The 24,946-nt window shown below is 33.9% G+C and overlaps 1 protein-coding gene across 2 annotated transcripts in view; it reads right to left on the bottom strand.

Moving 5' to 3' along the window:
• Positions 1-24,946, bottom strand: part of COG5 (component of oligomeric golgi complex 5) — a 292,761-nt gene that overhangs the window by 94,479 nt on the left and 173,336 nt on the right. The window lies entirely within an intron of this gene.

The raw sequence follows: 24,946 nt of genomic DNA, 5'->3' as shown, positions 1-24,946 counted from the left end.
AACTAAGAGTTAGGCACTTAATTGAGCCACCTGGGTGCCCCAGTTAAAAAAAAGTTAAAAGTCACAGAAATTACTACTACTCAGAACAATACTTCATTCAACTTTGAATAAATGTTTTAGAAAGTAATTACTAAAAAGAAAAGAGAAATATTAGTTCAAGTATCATTTATTAAAAGAAGATAAAATACTTTAATACTCTTAAAACCGATTCATACTTCTAGAAATTTTACCAAGTATTTTTAAGATATTTTTATATGTGTGGTATACAATATCAAATCTCTAATATTCTACTTTTGAAGTACAAAAATGACAATTCATATGCTTAGCCCTAATAACATTAATAAAATGTATCTAATATTCAAATATGTCATAAAAATGAAAAAGCTCTAATTGGTTTAGTTTTGTGCTTACAACAAATAAAATTCCAATTTTTTTTTAAATTCCAATTTTCAAGGTTATAAATGAAAAAATAAGTAAGGAAAGTACTAATTTCTTACTTTTATACCCATACATACTTACTTCTATTTTCATTATTTGTTTCTTTAATAAATTTTTTGCTTTGAATTCAACTGAGTATTGTATACCATAAAAAAGGCAAATCAAATAATCGTTCACTTCTTACACATTGATCAGAAAATAGATTCAGAGTCTCAAGATTCTATGTAATAAGTATATTGCATATCATGCACCTTAAAGGAAATGTTTTTACATTAAAAAAAACTTAAAAAATATTAACAGAATGAAGGACAAAAAACACGTGACCTTCTCAATTGATGTGTATTAGTAAGCATCTGACAAAATTCAACATGTTTTCATGATAAAATCACTCAAAAAGCTAAGAACAGAAATCATCTGAACATAATAAAGGCCATATATAAAGAGCCCAGCAAGTACAGCCAAATGGTGAAAAACTGAAAGCTTTTTCCTCTAGATAAAGAAAATCTGATGATTAATTCTACACACCCATACATACCCTTAGGAAAGAAAACTTGGGTCAGTCTTAAGAATACAAACACAAAATTCTCAGACATGAAGGCAAATTGATTTCAACAGGGTATTGAAACAATTATTTGAATTATCTTAACAAATAGGATTTATGTCCACAATATAAGTATTACTTTTGTCTCCAATAAGGAAATCCACAGAATAATTTAGCTAAGTGAATTAATAACCTTTAATAAAATACTTAATACCCAAACCTCATATTTTAAAAAAATTCATATAAAATGATGCACAAAGTGTTAATTAAAAAAACACAAAATTTAGGGCTGCCTGGCTGGTTCAATGAGTAGAGCATGCGACTCCTGATCTTGGGGTTGTGAGTTTGAGCCCCATGTTGCATACAGAGATTATTTTTAAAAATAAAATCTTAAAAAAAAAATAAAAACACAAAATTTACTATCTTAACTCTCTTTATGTGTACAATAGTGTTAACTCTATGTAGCTTATTGTACAACAGACCTGTAGAAATTTTTCATCTTGCAAAACTAAAATGCTATACTTATTGAACTCTTTTCTTTCTCCAACCACCCATCCTACCAACCACCTATCTATCTACTTTCATTTTCTAAGAGTGTAACTACTTTGGTATACCTCATGCAAGTGGGTTATTTTTTTTTTTTTTTGGAATGGTTTATTTATCCCAATGCCCTCAAGTTTCACCCATACTGTAGCATGCAACAGGATTTCCTTTTTTTAAGGCTGAATAATATTCTTTGGTGTGTGATATTCTCTTTATCCATTCATCCATCAATGGACACTAAGACTGTGTCTGTCTCTTGGCTATTATGAATAATGGTGCAATGAAACACTGGTGAGTAGATATCTCTTCCATATCCTGTTTTCAATTCTTTTGGATATATATCACCAGAAGTGACATTGCTGGATCATATGGTAATTCCATTTTTCAATTTCTAAGGAACTTCTCATACTATTTTCCTCAACAGCTGTGCCATTTACATTCTCATCAACAGTGCACAAGGTACCAGTGTTTCCTTATCCTCACCAATACACTGTTCTCTGATGAATGCAAGGTGATATCTTATTATTTTGATTTGCATTTCCTGATGATGAGTGATGCTGGGCATCTTTTCATAAGCCTGTTGACTATTTCTATCCTATCTTTGGAGAAACGTCTACTCAAGTCCTTTTTAGACATTTTTAAATGCAGTTTTATTTTTGCTGTTGTTGAGTTGAGGGAATTCTTTACATATTCTGGACATCAATTCTTATCTGACCTATGGCTTACAATTACTCCTACTCCGTATGTTGCAGTTTCATTCCGTTGATTATTTCCTTTGTCACACAGAAGTTCTGAAGTTTAATGTGGTCCCTTTGGTCTATTTTTGCTTTTGTTGCCTGTGATTTGGGTGTCATGAAATCACTACCAAATCCAATTTCCTGAAGACATCTCCTTATGGTTTCTTTCAGGAGTTTTATAACTTTAGGTTTTACACTTAAGACTTTAAATCATTTTCAATTAATTTTTGTATATGGTGTAAGGTAAGGGTCCCTTTATTTCTTTTGTACAAGGATACCCAGTTTTTCACAGCACCATTTGTTGAAGAGATTGGTGACATATACTTTGTGTGACCTTCTTTATTCTATCTAGCATCTTTTATCTGAAGTTAATACTGCCACTGTTTCATTTGAGAAATGTTTGTCACTCCATTTATTTTTACTCTATATTGTTTGCTTTTGATGTGATTCATAAATAATGATTTTATTTTTAAATGCAATTTTTGTCTTTTAATAAGAAATTACAAACCAAATATGTTTACCTAATATGTTGTTCTTGCTTTTATCATTTCATTTTACGCTTCTTTGCATTTCCTTGGTTTTCTGTTTTTGTTCTGTGGATTATTTGCATTTGTTTTTATCTCCCCTAGAGGTTTTTTTTCTTGTATTTCTTTCAGATGTGTCATTATTCCTACAATTAACCATAAATTCCTTTGAGGTAAATCATCTTTTATAACTTCATAGAACTACTGAAACAGATTTCTAGAAAAGGCAGAAATTCTTCAGGGCTTTAGAGAAATTGCCAAAATAAACAAGAAAATTTCTAATTCCTTGACATATCCTTTTGAAAGAAAATATTGAGTCCCAAATAATTGGCTACTTTTTTTTCTTAGTGACTCTGAGTCACTCAAAACTTGAAATCCATGAAGTGTTAACTTTTAACTCAGAGAACCCAGACAAACTTTGACCAAGACATTGACTCTGGTTCCAGAGTGCCAAATGTGCATTATGTAATAGGCATTATGGGATGTTATCTCATTTAAACCTTAAAACAACCCCTAAAATGTAAACTCCAGGTCAGCAGAGGCACCATTTTTGTCTGTTTTACCACTGTAATTTCTGCAATGAGAACATGACCCAGACATAACAGACACATAATAAATATTTATTGGGTGAATGAAAAATCTCAAAAGAAGGCATTCTTAGTCCCTTTCTAGAAAGAAAATAGGAGCTCAAAAAGATAAGATGACCTACTTAGAATTAAATAGAAAGTAATAGAACTGAGATTCGATCTCAGTTCCGTTTGATATATTAAAAGTGTTATTCCTGGGCAGCCCAGGTGGCTATTTAGCGCCACCTGCAGCCCGGGGTGTGATCCTGGAGACCTGGGATCGAGTTCCCCGTCGGGTTCCCTGCATGGAGCCTGCTTCTCCCTCTGCCTGTGTCTCTGCTCTCTCTCTTTCTCTGTGTCTCTATGAATAAATAAAATCTTAAAAAAAAATAAAAGTGTTATTCCTCCTTGACTTACAAAGCCTTTATGACTTGATTTTCTCAGCCTATATTTCCTGTTTCATACCACTGAGGTCAAAGATTCAACCATACTCAAATCCTTTCAGGTTCTTAAAGGTTCTTTCATAGTCTTAGTTTTAGCAGCTTTTAAAAACCTGCATCTTCTTCACAGTTCAGTTTAGGTGCCTCCTCTCTTGGTTCCCCTAGGTTTGACACACTCTGTTATATACTTCTCTAGCATCCCATATTCCCCATCATATTGATATTTTCCTGTGTGAGTAAAGGAAAAGAGTAGTGGTTAAGAAGAGAAACTCTGGAGCCAGACCCTATCACTGACTAACTGTGACTGTGGGTAAGTTAATATCTCTATTCTTCAGTATCCTCGTCTATGAAATGGAAACCCATTCGTCCATCAGGAAGGTTCAATGGGTTAATTCCGACAAAGTGCTTAAAATGGTACCTGTCAGAATAAGTACAGAATATTTGTCAATACTGCTAATATTCTTTGTAGTATAAAATCAAATAACTAATATGTCTCACTGTATCTCCCAGTGACTACCACATAGTACTACCTACTATTGTTGTGATGGCCATTTCTATGGGTCAATTTAATTGCCTACTGGGTGCCCCCGGTATTTAGTCCTCACACTTTTGGTGTGTTTGTTAGGGGGGTTATAGATGAGTTTAACAGCTGAATGGGTAGAATGAGAGAAGCAGAATACCCTCTCTAATGTGGGTGGGTCTCACCCAATCAGTTGAAGGCCTAAAAGATGTTTTTTTTTTAAAAGTTAAGAGAGAATTCTTTGTGCTTGACTTTTTCAAGCTGGAATATCAGGGTTTTTGTTTTTTGTTTATTTTTTCCTCCTGCTTTATGACTCAAACTGAAAGAGCAGCTCTTCCTGGGTCTTCGGCCTGGAGACTCTTGGGCCAGAACTATATACTATTGGCTCTCCTGGGTCTCAAGCCTTTGGTTCCAGAGTGGAACTACACCGTCAGTTCTCCTGGGTTTCCAGCCTACTGACTGAGATGTTGGGACTTATCAGCCTCCAAAATCTGAGTCAATTCTTTAAATCCCCCCCCCCCTCTCTCTCTATATATATAATCAGTCAAGTCCAAAGACTTGTCATACTAAGAACTAGAGTAAGTTATCAAAGAGGTACACTAAAAAGGATACACAGTTGTTGGAATAAGAAAGGACATGCAAAGTGCTTCAGAAAGATAAAAGAAGATGAGGTAGATTCAGATGGATGGAGAAAGTGTGGAAGATAATAATGAAAATGCAGATTTGGGAGTAAGATAGTACAACAAAGAGTTTTTATATACGTATATATGCTTCTGTATAGGTATATGATGTGCATACACACATATTATATAATTCTTCCAAAATATAAAGATATATTAATTTTATTTATCAAATAATTATCAAAAGTTTTATTGTCAAAGCCACAATATGTTACAAATAGAACCACCTTCAAAAAATAGGAAAATATACAGATATATTAAAAAAATCATTTTACCTACACTTTCAAATCAAATTAGTATGTCACATAATTGCTACTAAGTATGTTGAAACAAAATTCTACTAGATTTTAATAATTCAACAAGATTTCAACTGGAAGGATATTTGATATTCATCTATTTATAACCTACATCCAATACTGTCTTACTTTCTTAGTCCAGTTGGACTGCTGTAATCAAAATGCCATAAATTTGATGACTTAAAAACAACACAAATAGTTTTCTCACAGTTCAAGAGGCAGGAAGTCCAAGATCAAAGTCCTGGCGGATTTAGTGTCTAATAAGGACCTTGTTCCCTACAGAGGGCTGTTTACACTATAACTTCATATGGTAGAAGAGAGGAGCTAGCTCTCTGGGATCTCTTTATTGTGAAGCCTCTGCCTTCATGACCTAATCACACTTCTTAAAGGCCTCACACATTGGGGGTTAGGATTTCAATGTATGAATTTTATGGGGACAGAAACACTCAGACCACTGCACTTTCACTTTCATTTTAATTCAGTGCAATCATGTTATCAGATAATTTTTGGGAAATGTTTGCAACTTAAAAAACTCTTGGCTTGTTTCTCAGTTAGAAGTATAAAAATAAAATATACAGGAATTCTAAAACATTTATGTTGGATGAATCTGTTATTTTAGAAGAACAGCACTTTGGCTGCTTTTGTCACTAATTTTGACCTGATTAAATATACAGAGAGAAACTTAGAATGATAACATCTGGATAAAAGTGATTTTAAAGCAGATATTATCCAGTTTATCTTTATAACATGGCAACTACCATGGGTTTTCTTGATAAAATGTACTTGATTGTACCTTATTGCACACAGTAATAAGGCCCAAACCTTCAAGTAAACATTCTTGCATTTAGGTGTGGTGAAAGGGTATGGGCTCTGAAATAAAATAGCCTTGACTTATACCCAAGGTCTGCAATATACTAGCTCTGTAACCTTGGGCAGGTCCTTTATTTTTCTGAGCTTATAAGCTATGTAAACAATAGAGATAATAATAATTTATAGAATTTATTATTAAGAAGAGTCAGGATATCTTGAGCTAGATTCCAAGGAAGACTGTAATTTACCATACAGATGGGAAGAAGAGATGAGCCGAGAAAATTCCAGACAGAGGGATGAACAGAGCCTAAAGATGTGAAAAGTATTTTCTTTCTGTTTTTTTAAAGATTTTTTTTTATTATTTTTAAGTAACCTCTATCTACACCCAACCTGGGGCTCAAACTCACAATCCTGAGATCAGGAGTCACATGTTCTACCAACTGAGCTAGCCAGCTGCCCAGTGAAAAGCATCTTCTCTTCTCTGAATGTACAGTGAGCATTCAGAAAAAGTCAAGAACCAGATCCAGAAGTATCTTAATTCATCATGTAGATACCAGTGAAATATTTAAGGATTTTAATGGGAGAATACCATGATTAAACGTGTTTTAGGTAAATCACTCTGGTAATAATGCGGAAGATGAACAATATGTGGGGTGGTGGTGAGCCTGCAGGTAAGATCAGTTATAAATTTGCTGGGGAAAAAAATGTAGGCTTACTATGTCAGCAGGAAAATGGATAGGACTTGATGAGCAAGTAAAAATATTCATGAAGGGCTAGGACTAAATATATCTGTATAGGACTAAGAAGTTGGGAGACTGAACAACCAAAATGGAATTTTAGACAGGGCAGCAGGTAGGCAGAGAAAGATTAACTCATTTAGACTTATGCTTCTAGAATCTATGAAGCATCCAAGTGAAGATGATCTAAGCTAGTAAATATGAATCTCTTGCTTAAGAACAAGATGCAAGCTGAAGAAATAGATTTAGGTGTTATTAGCATTTGGGGATTGTAGCAATTATTAGCATGTGTGAGCTTTTCTACTGATTGCATGTAGCATGAGAAGGAAAAAATGTTGAGGATGGGACCCAGAAGAAAAACAGTATTTAAAGGTTGGAAGAGGAAATAATTCAGAGTAGAGAGAAAGGAGTAGGTGTAGACAGTTACAAAAAAAAAAAAAAAAAAGATTGGTCATAAGTTAGTAACTGCTGAAGCTGGATGATACACTATTATCACTCTCCTGTACTTGGCTCTCTACTTTGTGTAAGCCTGAAATTTTACAAATATTATTTTAAAAGGTAGGTAGAGGAAGAAGAGTCAATGAAGGATTCTGAAGAGAAGTAATACCTATGAAGGAGAAAAGCATTAAGCTGAAGCAGCAGTTATTGCCTCAAAAGAGTGAAATAAGAGATGGTTATAGAAGTGAGAAGAATGATTTAGCAGTTGGGTCATCAGAATGAATTTAACAAGAACTGTTTCAAAGCAGTTGAAACTTGATTTCAGTGGTTTGGAGCAAAACAGAAATAAGAAAGTAGATACACAAAGTAGCTTACTAAAACTGGGGCATGAAAAGAAAAAATACTTAGGTGGAGATAGAGGACCAAGGATTTTATTTTAATTTTGGTTTTAAACAGTAGACCCTTGAGAGGAAGTAGCCAGGGAAGGATGGTATTGGAGAAAGCAGAGAACATTCTAGGAGAGGGTTAAGATGTAGAATATAAAACAAAAGGAGAGGGATAAGTCTGCCGTGGGGGGTGGGCGGGAGGATAAGATCTATCTCTGAGAGGAAATGAGAGGATCTCCTTCTCTAAGGATCAGTTTAGATAAAGAGTTGATAAAATTACTGTGCTTATTAGTAAGAGAAGGTCAGAGGGAAGCAGAGGGAGTTAAGATCAAAAAAGAAGAGAAAGTAAAAAGACAGCAAAATTCTGTGCCAGAGATCTCTTTGGAGAGATCATGTTATGAATAAGAAAGCCTGCAGACTGGATCAAAGAAACCAAATACATATGAATTTTAAAGTAGCTCTTAATTATCTTCTGGATTCATAGGAGAGGAATCCTGGTGAAGCAAAGAGAAGGCAATGAAAAATTCTTTCACTGGAAAATAGCCTTCTGGGAGAAACATTTTGTTGTGTCAATTATAAAAAAAGGCAGAAACAAATTCAGTGGAGACTTCAAGATGAACACTATAGAGCAAAATGAGAAAGTCTATACAAAACAATTTTAGCTGAAGTCAAAATATTGGCTTTTATATGTATATTATTCAAAGAAAGAGAATAATACTTTTGGTACATTCTACTTTTTGTTTTTAAAAATGGGGGATTTGATTAAAGTGGTAGTGGGAGGTAGTGAAAAGTAGATTTCAGATACCTTTTGAAGGTAGGACTTGATATAAAATGTATACAGTTAAACAGAAAAACTATATATAAAATATTAACAGATTATCTCTGGGTGATACGATTAAATATGACTTTTTTCCATTCATTTTAATTTTGGGGGGAGGTAATTGGATAATCTTTTTTTAAAAGATTTTTTTTAAAGATTTTATTTATTTGACAGAGAGAGAGAGAGCATAAGCAGGGGAGCAGTAGAGGGAGGGGGAGAAGGAGGCTCCCCACTGAGCAGGGAGCCCAACATGCAGCTCCATTCCAGGATCTTGGGATCTGACTTGAGCCAAAGGCAGATGCTTAACCAACTGAGCCACACAGGCACTCCTATATAACTTAATTATAAACAGCATAAATTTTTGATGTAAAATATACAATGCTGAAATAAATATGGCAAAAAAGTAAAGTTCTTCAAATTCAAATCCCACACTCTTCCTTTGAGAAGAGGAACTCGGTACTTCGGTTAAACTACAGTACTTTTACGTGGGTTTACAAGGTTTTAAAGTCCTTTCTACATAGTTTTTTGTGTTGCTCAACTTTTTTCATTATTGCCCTTAAAAGAGAAAAAGCTAAATTAATTGCATACAAATATATAACACATATATTATGTTTATATAATTATGATGTACTCAATTTAAATTTAATGTAGTTTCTTGCTAATAACAAAAATCAGTAAGAAATAAGATTTTGTAGGGCAGGGTTGAGCTTTAGAGGCCACAAACCATATATATATAATATCTAAGATTTTTTATATCTCTACTCCTTACAAAACAAAACAAAACAAAACAAAGAACTATTTCTCGCTCTTAGAGCCAGTATTGCCCTCATTGAGAATGCATGATTTACTAGTATTTAAAATTTCAAACTAGATTTAGTACAAGCCATATGTGCCTTAAACCCAGTGCCTCAGCTTCCCTTGCCATATTCTCTTTGGTTTCATTCTCCTCCTGGGACACTCGTTGTTGCTTCCTCTGCTGCAGTGTTTCATAAACTCACCCAATGGAAAATATTTGTTGATACCCACTCTAAAATATATTTAACTTATTTGTTTAAAATTATACAAGTACTAGTATGTTAAGATACATAATATAAAATATATAAAATAATTTAAAGGATAAGACTTTTTAAATGTATAGGTAGAAGTTATAACTATCTTTTTCCAAGCCAAACTGCATACACCACTTTGGAAAAGATGGTTTTATATGAATTTTATAAGTTGCATTTTCTTTGGACTCTATTTAGGTACATTTCTTTTCTCTATATAGCCGATTTCATCCATTGTCATGGCTTTGATTGCCATCTATGAGTTCATGTCTCTGGTCTAGGCCTCTCTTCTGAGCTTTAGTTTCACATATTAAAATGCTTAACTGGCATCTTCACGTGGAAGTCACATAAACAAATACCTTAATACAGAGCTCATCATCTTTCCTTTCTTTTTATTTTTCATGTAGGCTCCACATCAAGCATGGAGCCCAATGTGGGACTTGAATTCATGACCTTGGGATCAAGACCTGAGCTGAGATCAAGAGTTGGACACTTAACCAACTGAGCCACTCAGGTGCCCCTCATCATCTTTCCTCTTAAATATGTTTCTCAGTTTATGCTCCCAAATGAAATTGCTACTATCTCCTAGAACTTTTGTCAAACTAGAACCCTTGGTGTCATCTTGATACTTTTCCCCCATCTCACCATTTCTAATCCATTACTAAGAGGTATCAGTTTTATCTTCTAAGTAATCCTCAAATCAGTCCACTTCTGTCCATTTTCACTGTCATCAATATTAATCATTGTTATAAGCCAGGTCAGTTCCTCACAAAACTCATATGTTGAAGTCCTAAGCTTCCTATACCTGAGAATGTGACCATACTGAGAGGTACAGTCTTTAAAGGATTAAGTTAAAATGGGATCATGAGGATGGACCGTATTCAAATACCACCGGTATTCTTACTGAACAGAAACACATACAAAAGGAAGATGGTATGAAGACACAGGAAGAGGACAGCCATTAACAAGCCAAAAAGAGGGGACTGGAACAAAAAGAGATCCTTCCCCAGTGGGACTCAGACTGAACCAAATACCAAACACCCTGACTTTATACTTCCAGCCTCCAGGTATGAGAAAATAAAATAATTTTTTGTTGTTATGACACTCAGTTTGTGAAACTTTGTTACAGCAGCCCCTGGGAAACTAATGCAACCTTCATTATTATCTCTTTCTGAATTCCTGCAACAAGCTGCCTTTCTCTAGAGTTGGCGCCCTCCAATCTATACCCCCACAGCGTAATTAACATTAAAACCTATAAATATGAATCGTGTCACTTGTGTTTATGTAAAAGTTCAAAATACGTAAAATAGTACATGGCCTCTTCTAGGCACTCTGGCCACATTACGAATGCTCTTCCCCTTCCAGCTACACTGGACTTCTATCAGTCTCTGAAAAGGATGTGTTCTATCCTTTTTGCATACTTCTCCCTTTCACCAAGCCAACTTATTATTAACATCTAAGTTTTTAAAATTCATTTAATGAGGTTACATCACCCATTTTCATAGAACCCTGAAAATTTTTGTAAGCTACCATAATTATAAACCATCATATATATACAATTGTTTGCTTAATGTTTATTTCCCCAATTAGTGCCTATTTCTATTCCGTTCATTTTAGTATCTCCAATCTCTATCACAGTGTCTGGAATATGGAATATGGTAGGCATTCAATAACAATTTAATAAAGGACTTAGACATACTCCATTTCCCTAATATTCTGAAATATTTTACTGCAATTTTAACAAAAAATAATCATTTGCTTATAAATATATGCTGTGTAGATAAAACTACTTAAAGAGCTACTAAACTTTTCCATTTCGCTTCTTCTTTACTTTGAGGAAATGATGAGATTCCATAAAAGATATATAGCTTCCTATAGTTAAAAGATTCCTCCCAATGTGAAAATTCATTTTTATGGAAATATAATCTAAAATAAATATAGTAGCAACTGAAACTTTTCATATATAAAATAAGCCAGACTCTACCAAAAATAATTTCATTAGATCTTTTAAAATCACATATCTTTAAAAGTTTTATTACAGTCTTAAGTTCGATGTATATTATGTCTTAGGTAAATTATATTGTTAGAAAAAATATATTTTACTATGGGCTTTAGTTGTGGTGTTATTTATTTATTCTCCCATCCCCCAGAATAAAGAAATGCCTGAATTCTTTTACAATCACTTAAATTAGTACCAACATGACTAAGAATATCCAAACATTCATATTCATTATTCACTTTTTCTCACATACAGATATGTACATATACACAAAAGCATGCATCTTGACATATGCTTAAACACTGATTCATGTTGAAATGCAGATCTTTAAAGATCTTTAGTTTCTGTTGTTAAATTAAGGAGAGACATAAATTAAGCTGAAATAATATAATGCTTGCCTTAAAATATCAAATTAACATGCATGGCTAAATCCTCTCTAGTCAACGGAATTAGCATGATAGCTAATGTACCATGTGAAATTACTTTTGAAGTAATCTAGCTCGTATTTTCCATTTTTTCCCATCTTTGTATCAACCAAACAGTAAGGCAAATAGTTGCCTACTGTTTCCTTCTTCAAAAAGGAGAAAAGCAAGAACAGAAAAACTCAGGTCAATGTTATTCTAAGAAACCAAGAGATTCAGGGACACTGGATGGTGTAACAGGAAGACCCATCTCTTCTCATTCATAAAAACAGACTTAACAACAGTTAAGGTTGGACATAACAGTTGTGGTCCAAACCCCTTTACCAGAACTCCAGAAACCAGTTAAGAGTCACAGTACCCCACACAAGCTCAAAGTCAAGAACAGAAGCATTGAAAGGGTAAGAAAAGCCATTTCATTTCAATCATGTCAGCTCCTCTCTCAAGCTAGCTCAGAACTGGGAGGAGAATTCTGACTTGCAGCTTCTCCCTTGAGAGGGAAAGAGAAAACTGAAATGTACATGACTGTGTATGTACAACACCCTAAAGAGTGCATTTTAAAAAACTGTTAGAATAGATTAATTCATTTGCAGAATACAAAACCAACACATAAATATCAGTTGCACTTCTACACACTAACAATAAACAATCTGAAGAGGAAATCATGGGACGCCTGGGTAGCTCAGTGGTGGAGCGTTTGCCTTTGGCTCAGATCGTGACCCCAGGGTCCTGGGATTGAGTCCCGCATGGGGCTCCCCGCAGGGAGCCTGCTTCTTCCTCTGCCTGTGTTTCTGTCTCTCCCCCTGTGTCTCTCATGAATAAATAAATAAAATCTTTAAAGAAAAAAAGGTGCACACGCTTTATAAAAAAAAAAAAAATCTGAAGAGGAAATCAGTAATCCCACAGTAATCAGACAGTAATCCTGCTTCAAAAAGCACCAAAAAGAATAAAATGCTCAGAATAAACTTAACCAAGGAGGTAAAAGATTTATAGACTTAAAACCACCAATCACTGCTGGAAGAAATAAAAGATGATGCAAATAAACAGAAAATTATCTGGTGTTCCTGGAAGACTTAATACTGTTAAAATGTCCATACTATCCACAGCAATCTAAAGATTCAGTGTAATCACTATCAAAATCCCAAAGGAATATTTAGCAGAAAGAGAAAAAAAATTAAATTTCACATGGAATCTCAAAGGACCCCAAATAGCCAAAACAACCTTGAGAAAAGAAAAACAGAGCTGGAGGTCTCAGACTTTGAGTTCAAAACATATTACAAAGCTAATACAAAAACAATATGTACTAGTATAAAGGTAGATACATACACAAATGGAATAGAGAGCCCAGAAATAAATCCTCACATACATGGTTGTATGATCTCTGACAAGGGTGAAAGAGCTACAAAATGGGGAAAGGACAGTCTGTTCAGCTGTTTGAAAAAACTGGATATCCACGTGCAAAATAAAGAAACTGGACCTTTGCCTTACACCATACTTAAAATCCAAAATGAATCAAAACCCTAAATATAAGACCCCAAATTACAAAACTTATAAAAGAAAACATAGGGGAAAAGCTTCATGATACTGGATTTGGCAGTAATTTCATGGATATAACATCAAAACTTCACGCATTGGAAGCAAAACTAAGCAAAAGGAACTATATCGAACTTCAAAACTTCTGTGTGGCAAAGGAAATAATCAAAAGAAAGAAAAGGCAACATATAGAATGAGAGAATATACTTGCTAGCCATGTATCTTAATGTCCAGAATAGATAAAGAAAGAACTCCTATGGGGCAACTGGCTGGCTCAGTTGGTTGTGCATGCTACCTGTGATCTCAGGGTCAAGAGCTGAAGCACCATGTTAGGTGAAGAGCTAACTATAAATAATAAATAGATAGACAAGATTTTAAAAAGTCAATAGAACACTTCTACAACACAATGACAACAATGAAAAACAAATAATTTTACTAAAACAATGTGTAAAGAACATGAATAGACATTTCTCCAAAGAAGATAATACAAATGGTCAACAAGCATACAAAAGATCAATATCACTAATCATCAGGAAATGCAAACCAAAACCATAATGAGATATGACATCATACCTGTTAGGATGGCCACTATCAAAACAAAGAAAATATAACTGTTGGTAAGGATGTGGAGGAACACGCCCTTGTGCACTAATGACGGGAATGTAAAATGGGCCAGAGGCTATGAAAAATACTAAGGAAGTTCCTCAAAAAATTTAAAATAGAATTATCGTATGTCAGATCTTAACTAATTGGATTACTAAAAAGAAAATAACTACATTTCATCTCAGCATTAGATTTCCTATTTGAGCAAGCAGCCTAGTACAAGATTTCTTTTTATAACAGATTATAGAAGTATACATTACATTATGCCTAACTAAAGTACTCCTGCATAAGTTATTTCAGAGAACTATTAATGTCTTTCACTTGTACTTAAGTAGTTTTAATCCCTAGTATAGGCTAATTGATGCTGCAGAGAATTTTGAGGAACCATAACTCGTTGCTGGTTAGAGAAGCCTATGACTCTGTCAGAAAGTTCAGGTTCTTCTACGGAGTCTAAGTATCACTTTTGCACACTAAGAACAAATCTATAACGGAAGTCTTCCTTTAGGTCTTCCTACAATAAGCTTTCCTTCTTCAGATTTTCCTTCTTCAGATTCTTCAGTGGTAATATTTTACCACTATAAATTATTAAAAGGTATTTTCTGTTAGTATTTCCACAGACTATCATAACCAGTATGTCCCAGCGAAGGGTTCCATGAATGGAACAAGTAAGATTGGAAAGGAAACCAATGGGGAAGTAAGTTGTTTAAAGGGGAGGAATATGTCACTTTGGTTAACTTTTTATCCTATAATCCAGCAAAGCATTCAATTGCATTTTGTAAATATGCTCATTTCAGTATCAGATAGTATTTCCTTATTTTTTTTTTAGTATTTCCTTTCAGAAGTCAAATATGAAATAGAAATGTTATTTAAACATTCCCCAGGAAATAAAGAGCAAACATTAAACAGAAAAGAATTAGAGTGACTTTAAGGGTGTTTGAACACTTCAAAAGTGTTTGCCCTTTTACTTTCACTCACACATGTTTACTCACTGTAGCTTCTCTACAACTGCATGAACTAAAAGTAATCCATCTGCATGAAAGTGTGAAACAATGTAAATATTTTGCAAAGTTCTAATTGTTGAATATAGAAAAAAAGTCTAATGTTTGGCAAAAAATGATTAGTGTATCATACAGAAGTTAAATATCTTGGACATTTTAACATATAACATAACAAACAATGATTATATCAGAGAGAATATAAATATAATAAGTTTCTTCACTCAGATGAGGAGAAAAATATTTGGAGAGAATTTCCTCCTATCCACTCTGACACTGTTAAATATGGTTGACAAGAGATATTACAGATGATCCTTATCAGTAAAAAATTGTTATATTTACAGCTGTGCTCATATCCAGGACATTCAAAGGCCAACATTTGATACACAGTATGAAAAAGTTTATAGAGAAATAACAGGTACAGAGAGGAAGAGAGAAAGAGGGGGGAAAAAAAAGAGAGAGAGAGGGAAAGAATAACATGAAAGTCGGAAACAAAATGAAGATACCGATTTTAAATTATAGGCATAAACTAGTTCAGTTTTTCAGAGATAGACATGTAGCTTTCTGGTGATTCTGACAGGTCTAAGATTTGTTCAAATGTACAGAAAAGCAATAGGAATGAATTCTTCTGGGATATTTGAAATCTATTATTTATTTTTCTTCTTTTACTATGTTAGGTTGGCCCTGCAGGACAACATTGAAAAGTAGCAGGGATAGTGGTCATCTGGCCTTTTTCCCTGACTGTTAAGGCAATGCTTTTCACATTTTATCACTAAAAATGATGACTGTTAAAGGTTTTATTAGATATCCTTTATCAACTTAAGAAAATTCCTTTCTCTTAGTTTGCTAGTATTTTTTAATCATCATGAATTTTGTCAAATACTCTGTGAGACAGTTATATCATTTTCACTTATTGCTGTTTGGTGTACTAATATTTTAAGATTTTTCCATGTATGTGCCTGAGCATGACTGGATTGTAATTTTCCTTTCTTGTAATCCTTAACTGGTTTGGCATAAAGGTCATTTTAGTCTCAGAAAATGAGTGCAGGAGGTTTTTCTTATCTTAAAAAAAGAAAAACGGATGATCTGTTCCTTGAAATTTTGGTAGAAGTTGCTTGAAAAACCATCTGAGACTACTGGTTTCTTGGTAGAAAGACTTTAAACTAGCAATTCAATTTCTTTGAAAGTTAAAGGACTATGCATAGTGTCTTTAGCAATTTTGGCAAGTTGTATTTTTCTAGAAAAGTGTCCATTTCGCCTGCCTTTTAAAATTAGCTGGCAAATTGATGCCATGGAGAGTTTTTCATGGTATCTTTTTTCCTTTAAACTTTAAATTTTGAACTTAAAGAAAAATTTTACATTTACAGAAAAAGGAAATAACCATCCTCCCCAAAATCCTACTGTGTCTGCTCACTCCAATCCACCATTTGTCAACCAACATTGAGTCATATTTACTTTATCACTATTATTCTTTCTCGCTCGCTCCCTCACTCCCTCATTCAAATAGTTGAGAGTTAAGTTGTACATATCAGAGCTCTGTACCACTACAGTGTGGGTAATTAAATGACCTTCTAGGAATAAAATTACCCATACTACAGTTATCAACTTGGGATTTTTACCCTTGTTACACAAATATCTCATATATTTTTCATATTCCTATTTTATGAATTATCCAACATTTTTTATAGCATTTTTTTTCTGGAACAGGTACTAGTCAGCAGAACGTATTTTACAGTTAGGTGTCATATCCCTTTATATAAAGTCTTACCTACTATGAAACTACTCTTTAATCTGTCTTTTATATCATTGTTATTTTTAAGCAGTGAGGTCTAGATATTTTACAGATTGTCCAAAAGCTTAGATTTATCTTGTTTCCACATAATTAGACTCAGGTTATATATTTTTGCCTGGAATGAAACATGAATAATGTGTCCTTGGGGTATTATATATATTTGCAGGGTTTTGGGGGGTATTGTGATTACATAAAGTGTTGTCTGATTCTTCTACGGCATAGTTCCCAGCTTTCTTTCGGAATTAGTAAGTACTGGGAGACACTTTAATACCATGTAAATATATTGTTCCTTATCAAACTCTCCTTCCTCCAGATTTGGCATCCACTGATGATTACTACATGAATCCAATTTTATCATAACAGTTGCAAAATAGTTATCTTTTTAATTTCATTGTTCTATCTTCATTATTAGCTCACAGTCCATCATCTGTCAGTCCATCCATCTGTTTGTCTAGCTTGACATACAGACCTCTGAATTTTTATTTTACTCATAGGTTAAAGTCCATTACTGTCCTTACTTGTTTTGATGATCAGTTCTGGAGCATTTATTTTCTAGAACAAGATATTCTATGCTCACCTTCTATTTTCTTAGTTCCAAGCCCATCACCAGCAATTTCTTTAAATCATGCTGATACTATTCCGTCATTGTATTTTGAGTTGGTACAACACAAATACATATTGTCCATATAACACAAAATACATATTATAATCAAATATATGACACTTAGTGAATTCATAATTATAGTCCATCAGCACAATCCACTTTTAGAAGAATCTTATCACCACAGAAGTTCCCTCTTTATCCATCCATTCATCAAACCTTGTTCCAACACCTCATGACTCATTTATCTGCCTTCTATCTATAGTTTTGCTTTTACAGAAATTTCATATAAACAAAATCATACAATATGTACTTGAGTTTCGCCCCTTTCAATTAACAATGTTTTTAAGGTTTATTCATGTAGTTTGATGTGTAAGTATTTTGTTCCCTCTTAATGCGGCACAGTAATCTATTGTACAAATATATAGTGTTTTGTTTATCCGTTGAACAGCTGATGGACATTCAGACTATTTTCAGTATTTGGCTATTATGAACAATGCTGCTATAAACAGCTGTGTAGAGATCCACTTTGTGGACACAAGCTTCCATTTCTCCTGGGAATGGAACTGTTGGGGGCAGCCCTGGTGGCGAGTGGTTTAGCGCCGCCTGCAGCCCAGGGTGTGATCCTGGAGACCCTGGATAGAGTCCCACATCAGGCTCTCTCTGTATGATGCCTGCTTCTCCTCTGCCTCTCTCTGTCTCTATGAATAAATAAATAAAATCTTTAACAACAACAAAAAAAAAGAATGGAACTGTTGGGTCATATGGAGAATGTATACTAAGAAACTGTGAAAATGCTTTCCAGAGTGGCAGTACTATTTTATGTTTCCACCAGCAATATATGAGTGTTCTAGGGCCTCCACATCTTTACCAACACCAGTTACTTTACTGATAGTCATTTTGATTCCACTGGTTGTGTGGTGGAACTTCCCTTTAGTTTTGATTTGCATTTCCCTAATGACTAATGTTGAGGTTTTATGTATGTGATTATTATTCATTTGCACATCTTCTCAGTTAAACAGTCTATTTGTATCTTTTGTGCTCTTTTAATTCCTCTCTCTTGTGGCTCCCTAACCTCCTCCACCTCATCTCTTCCCTATATAACCAGTGATCTGTTTCTATCATGATAGATTAGTTGTATTTTCCACAATTTTATATTCCAAGTAGTCCTTGTTTTGCATGGTACCATGTTAACAGAAACTCATGTATAATCAGAACTATGCAAAGCAAGGACAGAGGTCGAATGTGCATACATTTCAGTAAACACAGTCCCATGTAAAGCAATGACTACCTATACACAGAACTGTAGAATACAACCCTTTCTCTTTGGAATCTTCCATTCAACATAATAATTTTGAGATTATGTTTTTACATGTATTAGTAGTTCATGTTTTTGTCAGTGATTACATTCCATTATATGGCTTTACTATGGTTTATTTATCCATTCACATGTTTATGGACACAGGTTGATTAAGGTTACTGGCTACTAAATAAAAAGCTGCTAATGGACATTTGTATGCAAGTCTTTTTATGAATATACTCTCATTTTTCTGGAATTAATACATGAGGGTATATTGCTGAGTTACATAGATGTATGTTTAACTTTTTAAGAAACTGCCAAACTGTTTCCAAAGTGGCTGTACAATTCCAGATTTCTCATCAACAGTATGTGAGAATTCCAGTCACTCTATAACTTCACCAGTGCCAACACTTGGTACGGTCAGGTCTTTTAAATTGTAGTTATGTGCTTATTTGACACTATCTCTAAGTGTTCCTTTGAATCCTTTGTCCTATTTTAAAAATAGAACAAAAATAGAAACTGAATGTTTTGTGAGTTCTGAGAGTTCTTTAGACAGAAGTTCTTTATTAAATATATGATTTGCAAATATTTTCTCAGTCTATGCCTTGTCTTGTAGTCTCTTAATGAAGTAATTTACAGAGCAGAAATTCTTAGTTTTGAGAAAGTCCAAATACCAATTTTTTTTCTTTTATAGATCAAGGTTTTAGTGTTGCATAGAAGAAAACTTTGTCTCCCCCAGGTCACAAAGTTTTATTTTGTTCTTCCAATCAGTTTTAGAATTTTAAGTCTTACACTTGGGTATCCAAATGTTCCAGCAATATTTGTTAAAAAGATTACTGTGTCACCACTTAAATGCTTTTGCAACATTTTTTGAAAATCAGTTTTCCATATATGTGCGAGTGTATTTTTGGTCTTTCTATTCTGCATCAATGATCTGTCTCTAACTTGACAACACCACCACACTTTCTTGAGTAAGGTAGTTTTGTAAGTCTGGAAATCAGATAATGCTAAGCCTTCCAATTCTGAATTTCTTTTTTAAAGCTGTAGGGTATCTTAGGTCTTCTGTATTTCTATTTGAATTTTAGATGTAGCCTATCAATTTCTCCAGAACATCTGTTGGGATTATAGATCTACATGGGAAGAATGGATATCTGAATCTACCAATCCATAAATAAAGTAACTCTATTTACTTAGGTCTTAAGTTTAGCAATATTGTATAGTTTTCAGTATACAGATATACTCATCTTTCAAAAGATTTGTTCATAAGTATTTTACATTATTTGATGCTACGTATATGGAATTATTAAATTTTAATTCTCAATTGTACATTGCTTATATAGAAATACAATTAATTTTTTTGTATTGACCTGTATTCTGTAATCTTGCAGTAAGTCACTTTTTGGTTCTAGTAGCTTTTTCTTGAAAGATGCCATCAAATTTTCTACATAGACAATGATATCATCTGTAAATAGAGAAACTTTGTCCTTTCCAAACTGGAAATCTTTCATTTCTTCTTGTTCCACTCCACTAGTTAGGAGAATATTAAATAGAAGTAGTAGAACAGAAAGAAATCCTTGTCTACTCCCTGATTTTAGGAGAGAAGCATTCAGCCCTCATGATTAAGTATGATTTTACCTGTTCCTTATTCCTAAATGCCTTTTATCAGGTTGAGAAAGCTCCTTTCTATTCCTAGTTTGCTAAGAGTTTTATCAGAGAGGATGGTGTGGATTCTGTCAAATGCTTTTCCTACACGTATTGAGATAATCATACGGTTTTTCTTTCTTAGTTTGCTGGCTTTCTTTTTCTAATTATAGCCTTATACTAAAACCTCATTTAATTCTCTATAATTTTTAACCTTTCATATTTTTCATATCTTTCATTTATGCTTTCTAGATAATTTCATTAATTCTGTCAGCCTCTAATTCATTTTTGACTTTATGGAATATCTGTTTAATCTACCTAAATTTTTATTTCAATTTTTATTTCTAAATATTCTATTTGGTCCCTTTTTAAGAACTACCTGGTCATTTTTAAAGTCTTTTTTTCCTCATTTTTTACTCCATTTTCTATTCTTTAAATATATACAGATATTTTACATCCATAAGTGGATCTGTATATGTATCTTTGCCCCTCAGAGATTCTCTTATCTTTTGCAGGCCCAAGAGTGCATTAAATATCATATTTTTCCAATTTACCCAGAATTTATTTCTACTATAGTAAAAGGACTCTTCAGAAGATCCAATCCCCACACTAGTAAAAGCAAATACATCCTTACCTTTATAAATGAGAGTATTTATTGATGATAACTGTCTTAGAAACTTAACTGCCTTACTGCTACTTGATTTTTTAATCAAATTAAGATGCCACAGAAAAATAAACACTTTTCTCATAATATTAAAAGGATTTCACTGTTCAATGTCCTAAAAATGTTGAGTCTTTAATCCTATTACCAAATCACTTGATATGTCTAAAAGAGGAAAAGAAAACACATTCTTTTTTCACAGTTAAAATTCTCATTAGTACTACGGCTGCTCAAAATGCTGAACACATTCCAAATTTAGCCTAATACATCCTACACACATGATTACAAGACTTTGTTCGATGATAAAAATTGCTGGCTTAGAAAATGAAAGTATCATATCTACTTCTAAATACAGAGAAACTGACTTAATTCTACAGATGAGAATCTACAACCTGTTTTCCACAGTGTGGATCCTGATAATTTGTCAACAATTTGCTACACTCACTTTATCAAAGCATTATATACAGTATTAAAAATTATATAGTGACATTAGAACTCTTAACTGGTTTTAAAAGATACCAAATTTGAGTGACTGATAGGTATTAATATGTCTTTTCAAATCTTTTTTTGTCTTTTCAAATTATATTATGAACTGAAGATAAGAGGCTAATTCTACAAGTTAGCCAGGACGTTTATTAAATTAAGCAGAAGCAGAATTAGTTATCTTACAAAGGAAAGCTTTCAAATGGGCTCCACATTTAAGTTTGTTCCTAAGACTGTTATACCTAATATAATTGGTCCAGTTTTATTTTATACTCATGTTATAAAGAATACATCAGTATAAAGATGATATAAATGGGTTGAATACAGTATGAACTATTCCCTATTATAAATCAAAGGGAAAAATAAATAAATAAATAAATAAATAAATCAAAGGGAAACTATTAATTTAGCTCTCAGTAAATTTTAAAATACAACTACTTACAAATATTTTAGTACAAAATTTTAAAAACTGTTCTAAGTAGGCTCCAATTTCAAAAGATACTTACTAGAAATACTGTGAGGAAAAAAGCATTAATTTCTAAACAAATACTATAGAAAACATATGGCATAATTCTAATATTTTTCATCTTGAATTATTTATAATTTTATATCATTTTAAATATATATATTCACTGGATTACTTATTTTAAAGATTTTATTTATTTATTCATGAAAGACACAGAGAAAGAGAGGCAGAGACGCAGGCAGAGAGAGAAGCAAGCTCCACACAGGGAGCCCAACACGAGACTTAATCCTGGGTCTCCAGGATCACGCCCTGGGCTGAAGGCGGTGCTAAACCACCAGGCCACCATGGCTGCCCTATTCACTGGTTTCATTAAATCAGTAAGAACTTTCAATACCAAGATATTTCCTTCTTAAAAACCTTGAAATTGCAAAAACTAGTAGTATAAGAAAAACTTTCTGTTCAGAACCTTTTCCTCAAAAAGAGATTACACATAGATTTAGAGATGTTGGTTCAGATATCACTCTTCAATGACCCAGAGCACCAAATACACATCATCTTCTACTCAAAAGTTTAAACTTCTCTGAGGACTTTAAGGATCATTATTTGGGGACTCCAATCATCCTAAAAATCCTGCACTTTCTACAAAGGTTCTGGTGCCACCAGTAATTATTTTCACTGGAATAATAATGTTCTTACATGGTAGTTATGTAATTAGCAAAAATATCTGTTCATAAGTAAAGGAAAAGGCTAAAGAAATAACAACAAATACAGTGAAATTTATGTGCTATTTCTGCAATATGTGACAGGTATTTTGAGGAGTTTTATGTCATTTTGTTTTTTACTTTTCTCTTTTCCTGGAAATCCCAAGTATTTAGGATCAAAAGTTATTTTGGACTTTTCACAAAAGACTGATCTTTTTAAAATATATATGAGTACAATGATTTCTAAGAGGGACTTAAGTTTCTTTTCATAAACAGTGCCATAAAAGAACAAATAACTGAACTGGAAATTTACATTAAAATTTATGTATAAATATGTGTGTGTGTATGACTATATTTTTAAATAGTCTAACAGTGTTTGAAAGATCAATCTTTACTGGTTTTATTCTTAATTCAATAAGAAATGTTGTGAGTTAATGTAAAGGTTGACTAAAAGTAAAACATATATCCCTGTTCCTAATTATCCTTTAAAATTGGGAGTAATTCACACACATTTAAAATCTGGCCCAGGGATGCCTGTCTACGGGTGAGCATCTGCCTTTGGCTCAGGGTGTGATCTCGGTTCCGGGGAGCAAGTTCCACATCAGGCTCCCTGCAAGGAGGCCTGCTTCTCCCTCTGTCCAGGTCTCTGCTTCTTTCTGTGTGTCCCTCATGAATACATAAATAAAATCTTTAAAATCAATCAATCAATCAATCAATCTGGCCCATAGAAGTTTCCAGTGTTCATTCACAATAATAACTGATGAGAATTTATATATGAGTTGGTATGTAGAAAATTTATCCAATGTAATAATATCACAAAGTATCTTTATGTATTTATTTTGTATTTATTTTTTAAAGATTTTATTTATTCATTCATGAGAGACACAGAGAGAGAGAGAGAGGCAGAGACACAGGCAGAGGGAGAAGCAGGCTCCATGCAGGGAGCCCAATGTGGGACTCGATCCCAGGTCTCCAGGATCATGCCCTGAGCCAAAGGCGGTGCTAAACTGCTGAGCCGGGCTGCCCACATAAGTATCTTTAAATGTAACTATTCCTTTTTATTTTGTTCTTTTCTTTAGAATCTCTTGAATATAACAGTTTCATTATAATTGTTCTTATCCTGTTAGTAAAATATTAGCCAAACTATTAAAAAGGAGCAAAAATATATACAAAGGATTAGATAGTGAAAGCTTGAAATCAAGCCACTCCAATAAAGAATAAATTAATTAATCTGGGTAGAAAGATGACCAAAATCAGAAGAAATTAAGGCTAATACAGCATCTGCATATGCTTGCCTATAAACATGAAAGCCTTATACTAGTTATCCATTCTAACACTAGATGTAAGAAATTAATAACTATACAATACACTATATGAATCCCCATAGCAATTGGCTTGGAAAGTGAGAGTGACTGAATTTCCTGAGTTCTTGCAAAAAGAAAATTTAAGTCCCTCTTGGAATACAAGACAGGGGAAGATGGCAACTGAGTAGAAGTACCCTAGGCTTATCAAATCATCCTAAATACCCCAGAAATTGACCTGAAGACTGGCAAAACAATTAAAAGTAGAAAAGAGGTCTCACTGAAGAAGGTAGGAAGTACAGAGACACAGTTTGGGAGAGAAAATGATTGTGGCCATGGAGTGGAAAGGGAGCTGCCATTGTGGAGAAAGGCAAGAGACAGAATAGCACACAGGGTAGCACAGAGGACAAATGAATCCCTAAAGCAATTGGCTTGGAAAATGAGAGGGGCCAAGTTACGTGAATTCTTGCAACCATCAGGGCTTAAACCTCGAGTTCTGAAGATCAAAAGGCGTGGCTTGGGGACAGCTTGAAGGCATTAGGGCTGCCTTTGAAAAGAAGGCATGTAAACAACCTGTGGACATACAGCATGTGAAACAGCAACCTGAAGAGCACCTAGAGCACACAATGGGGAGGTTATCTGCTCATGTCAGAGCTTTTCCTAGAGAGGCATCATTCATGAAAAGACCTCACCAGGAACAAAGAAACTGTCTGGCACCATTTCACTTCAGCACACCTCAACACAAAGACAAGGTCATGTGGGGGAAACCCATGCAACACCCACACTCTCTACTTAACTTCCTTATGCCAAGACTGCCCCCCACCACTCCAATGGAACTGCTCCTCCCAGTCACACCTGCCTCAGTCATAGCAGCAGGCCCTCTCCCCAACAAGAGCAGTCCAAACCCTTGCCAACACCATGTCTCCCAA

Source organism: Vulpes lagopus, chromosome 11 (assembly GCF_018345385.1).
Source record: "Vulpes lagopus strain Blue_001 chromosome 11, ASM1834538v1, whole genome shotgun sequence".
NCBI lineage: Eukaryota > Metazoa > Chordata > Mammalia > Carnivora > Canidae > Vulpes > Vulpes lagopus.
This window is presented reverse-complemented; position numbering and strand designations above follow the sequence as displayed.